At 33.2% G+C, this 5,352-nt stretch overlaps 1 long non-coding RNA gene across 1 annotated transcript; it reads right to left on the bottom strand.

Annotated features, from left to right (window-relative positions):
* Window positions 1-535: 535 nt before the first annotated feature.
* LOC125673419 (uncharacterized) lies at window positions 536-3,980 on the bottom strand. Its single transcript, XR_008798638.1, has 3 exons — window positions 3,598-3,980; window positions 2,564-2,648; window positions 536-2,429 (listed from the first exon to the last, which is right to left on the bottom strand). It is a non-coding gene; the product is annotated as an uncharacterized LOC125673419 (long non-coding RNA).
* Between the last annotated feature and the right edge of the window lie 1,372 nt (window positions 3,981-5,352).

Here is a 5,352-nt window from a genome sequence, read left to right as displayed (position 1 = left end):
TGATCAATTTAAATCTTCAAATTGCCGCCCCCCCCCTCCCCCCCCCCCCCCCCCCCACACACACATATCAATGAGTCACTAAATGCTGTAATTGCAATATCTGGAATTTGATTATAAAATAAAGTTGATTTTCAGTGTAAACGTCGAATTCGAAGAATTTGAAATTGTTTTGTGATATTTATTTTAAAGCCGACTAATGGGTGCAGGTTAGATTATCACAGATACCGGGTAACGACATCCAGGCAAGCTCTCTGAACTCAAGTACGGCCGCCCTTCCGTTGTAAAGAACATGATTAGCTACGACGCATACTAAGGGCTTATCTTAAGGTAGAGATTGATAGGTTGATGCTAAAAAAATTAACCATTGAATTTTTTTTATTTTGATATATGTTTATGATGAAGCTTCGATATAAAACATAATAAAAAATCAATGTAGGTAATCGACCTTGTTTTTGAGAAATATGGCGATTTTAACAACACCTTCTTTAGTCCTTGTAAAGCGTAAAAAGTGAAGAAAAATAAGTAGAGAGCAATATACAAATAGAGCTATAACATTTTTATTGTAAAAAGGATCATAACTTGTCATATATGGTTCCAAACAACCTTTCACATAATTGTATATTACACATCAATTTCAAGTTCAGCAATCATTATTAACATGCAACAACATTACTTCAACAGAGCTACATTGGCCAATTACCTTAAAACAGTGCACAATATTTGCACACAGGGTCATACCTTTGCTTAAGCTGCAAAAAAATTACCCATCAAATTTCTTATTTTATTTCATTAAGTGGTCAGTCTATTAGTCAGTAAAATATATGAAAAAAATTATACACCATAATGGGGTTCAATATGGAACTAGTAAAAAATTCCTAACCCCACCCCCTTTTAACAAACTACACATTTTCGTAAGAAAATGGGTTATTAAAAGATGTTGTAAACAATCCATCAAAAACAGCTTGCTGAAATTCGAAGATTCTTTGTAATACCTTTTTTAAATTAATAAATATAATACAGAAAGTATGTATTTCAAATTGTAGCTTATATTTTGTTGTAGTTCTCGTTGTTGACCTTTGTGCACTTACACTCAGAATATAGATTTATCATACGTCATCATATTTGATGATTAATATCAAGAGTTTTCCCAAATAAAAATTCCCACAAAAAATTGAAATACAATTTATATTTGTTAAAACAAATGTCTCCATTACATCCCAACCCCTTTAATATACTGTATGGTATGGAGGAGAAAGAATGAGCAGGAACATAGACGTCATGAATTGCACTCGGTGCATTGAGAAGAAAGATTCAGCCAGCAGAGATAAACTACTGACCTTTTTATAACTTAGAATGTTTAAGCATTCCCAAATTACCTCTTTGAAAATTGAACATGACAATAAGAAGGTTTCTATAAGCTATTTCAGGGGCGGATCAGGAATTGAAGTTGGGAGGGGGGGGGGTGCAACTGTATGAGGCAGGGGTCTGGGGGCCGCCTTGAAGGGAGGGGGGCGATTCCCCAGAAACTCCTGGATTTTACAGATTTTTTAGGGCTTAAAATATGTCTCCTATGTAGTCATTTTTATTATTTTCTGTCATTTTTAATAAGGTGAAACTAATAAAATAACGCAAATTTTAAGGGTTTTTGGAAAAAGTAGCAGTTCTCCCACTAAAAGTAATTCAATAAATCAAAAGATTTTGTCAGACATTTATTTCTCTGAGAGTGGAGGAAATTATGGCTTCTTTTATCGTATATATTTCTCTAAACAAGAGACCACGATTTACTTTAAACTTGAAAATTTTAGGGGGGCTCGCGCCGGTTCGAACCCTGGCCTTCCGCATGCGGGGCGAACGCTCTAACCTCTAGACCACCACCGCGGCTCGACCCATTGATCTCAAGGCTCATATCAGCTATCTTGCTCTCACAAATATATATGTCTCTTCATAAGTTTATGAGTCCTACTTGTAGTCTCACACTGAAACAAAAACTCGCTTGGATAACTTAGAATGCATGCATATTGCATTCACAGTATATATGCACTGAGTGTGTGTAACGGGGGTGGGGTGGGAGGGGGGTTAGAAAATGAGAAATTCAAACACATTGATTAAAGTTATAAAATTGGTATTTTATTTTCATTTACAAATGTTTACTGATTTTGGTATATCAAAAACTTAGAATAATCAACAATGACACTTCCTCTATATTTATACAATATTATTGTCTTTAAAAAAGACATGTAATACATGAGTACATGTACTTGTTTTCCATTAAATTCACACTTTAGTATGTTGCACAATATATCTGGGCTCACAAATACATTATTGATTCTATCCGAGTCCCACATTGTGCAGAAGTTCTTGAATTTTCTCTGTAACCTGTAAAGTTGTGGGGTCCAGGGGATATGACATCATCAATGTAAATGAAGTACCTGTTATAAAAAATATATTCTGTATATTCAAATATTGAAAAAAAGATGAATATCTAATATACTAAGAATTGTCTTGATAAATGTCTGGTGTTAAAATGAAAAATTCTATCTTACTAAGATAGAAAATATTGTACCTTTCTTGCTGATTTTCATGGCAAATTGCTGTTGAAGTTGTTGGCTGGAAGCCCACTTCAACTTGCACTGGTCCTTAGGATGATGCTTAGAAAAAAATCATCATAATTAATATTTGCACAGTCAGTATTAATCATTAATTATACTGTGTCAGACAATGTCAATTTTAAAATTGTGTGTCTCAATGCATGTTTAGTGAACTTTAAAATGCTGATATATTGAAAATTACACACATAACATGTATTTTATTATGTTAATTTTTAAAATCTTGTCTGAAATCAGTATTACATATGTAACACTACATGTATGTTAAATGTGTGCAGTGCAGCAATGTGAACTCTTGCAGTAGTAGTACATCTGCATGATTGTTATTTATTTCATATTGTTATAGTTACCTTCTATTTAAACTGTACATACCCTCCCACCCCTGGGTCCTTAATGAGGTGAATAAACATCCTAATTATCATATTACAATATGAGATGACAGATATGTTTTCATAAACTGCCAGTTCATTCTAATAATATCAAAACAAGTCAACTCTAGATTTATCAGACCTGTCTCCTTTACGGAGTGTGGGTCAAGAGAAGGACATACATATCTTATTTTCATACAATACATTTATTTGCCTATGAGGGGGGCTTGTGATTTTACAAATATTTTGAATAAAGTTTTGTAGACCTACATGCTTGCATGAAACATGAAACCTCAGATTTGAAATATCTCTTAGGTCAATGAAATTTCAAGATACTATAAGTACTATCATTTATACCAAATAGAATTTTAGTGCAACCCCCCCCCCCTCAAACTTGTGAGAGCCCTATTTTTTTTTCAAATCTGGCATATACATGACATCCATTTACAATTACATGCACATGTAGGAGTTATATTTTGGGCACATATGGAATACATAAATGCACAAAAAATGAAACAGCTCCAAATTGTGCGTTTATATATGTTATTATAAAATCGCGTTGTGAAATAGCAGAGGAAAAGTGGGTTGAATACAAATTCAATTTGCCATTTTTTTTCACTTACCAAACGAAATTATGATTTCGTTGTCCACGTTGAATGCATCCATCGAATTCCTCTTCTCAGAAGAAACTTTGTTTAAACTCTCAATGACTACATAAACAGTATTGAAACTCGCAGCACTCGGACATCACGATCACGCTACATCAACAACTTTGTTTACGTAGCGCAGCTATGCATGGTGGTGAATTTCGTGAGGTAAAAAGTGCCATTCTGCACGGACGAAACATTTAGTCCACTATTATTACATTGACGTATTCCTAATCTAAACTATGGCCAAATTTCTATATCTTTCGTCGAGACGACCCTCTCAATCATCGATTCAGTCACAGCAACAACTTGTACTTTCGGAACCCCTTTTTGTTTTTCAACTACTCTATGGCGATGTACGGAATTCCAAAAAATAATTTCACGTGAAAATACACGATTTTTACTGATCACGTGGTTGCTATCGGTCTCTACCTTAATTTCATTGTTTGGTTTTCCCTTCAATATATATTAATTAAACCAAATATTTAATCATGTTTCCCTGTGTCACAGTGTTAGTATATTGTCGACGGTACACTTACTGAATCGAGCTCTCTTCGACACATTCTGAAACCAGATGGATTTTTCAATCAGTAATTTCTATTCAAAAACTACAGTATTTCTTTTTGACTTTATGGAAACTCAAAATAGAGAAAACGGATAAACACCATAACCAGGATGGACATACGAAAAGTCCCTTGTGACACACTTATTGGACAAGACCCGGAATTTCTAGAGTTTATCTTATGGTTCAACTTTTCAGAAAATGAAGCAAACTATCGGACACATCAGATTCCATAAAAAACGTATCTAAGCCGAAGTTCATGCTCTTAGACTACTGATCATTATGTAATGTATGTAAAATACTGTTCCATCAGTGCAAGTTGTTTTTTTGTTTTTTTTTTTTTTTTTTGTTTTTTTTTTTGGTGTTTTTGTTGTTGTTGTTTTTTTTGTTTTTTTTGTTTTTTTTTTGTTTTTTTTTTTTTTTTTTTTGCTGTAAATATAAACTGTTATTCCATACAATGTTGAGGTAGTTACAACACTTTTATATTGTAGTTTGAAGGCACATCACCGCGGGCACTCATTACTGGAGACGTCCTATACTGCAGTAAATAATCATATAAAAAACAAGGTCTAACATACAATTATTAAGCTTGTATGATAATACAGTGAAAGTTTTTATTTCATTATTTTTTTTTTAAATAAAAAGAATTCCGTTGGTAAATATTTTTTGTTTTTATTCTATTATATGCAAATGGCTTATTCTAAAAGTTTAATCAACTTAAATAATTTCTGCAACCTAATGTTAATTCCTTTGCAACTAATGAATATTAAGAGGCCGTGATTTATGCAATCGGGATACTTTGTGTATAACCTAAATGCCTGAATCTCTTCGTCTGCATTTGCTGCAACGCTCCACACAGCTGTTTTGCTCCATGCTTTATCAGTTCCAAACATCCACTTTCAAGCTGTCATCAAATCTATTTTTTTTTTATTACATCTGTCAGCTTGTGGACGAGTATACTAATAGGACCTTACAAGTTAGTAATATCTAGGACTTAAATCATTGGTAAAGATGTACAAAAGAATTTAATTTTACCGAGAATACTTAAGGCTTTACCTTTGTACACAGTTTACTCAATTTATGATACAATTTTGTTTTTGTTTTAGAAAATTACACAATACCAGCACCTCTTAGAGCTGAAATCTTTCTCTGTTTGACATCCTTCAATT

Source organism: Ostrea edulis, chromosome 1, assembly GCF_947568905.1.
Source record: "Ostrea edulis chromosome 1, xbOstEdul1.1, whole genome shotgun sequence".
NCBI classification, from domain to species: Eukaryota; Metazoa; Mollusca; class Bivalvia; order Ostreida; family Ostreidae; genus Ostrea; species Ostrea edulis.
The sequence above is the reverse complement of the archived record's forward strand: the minus strand, read 5'-3'. Positions and strand labels throughout refer to the sequence as shown.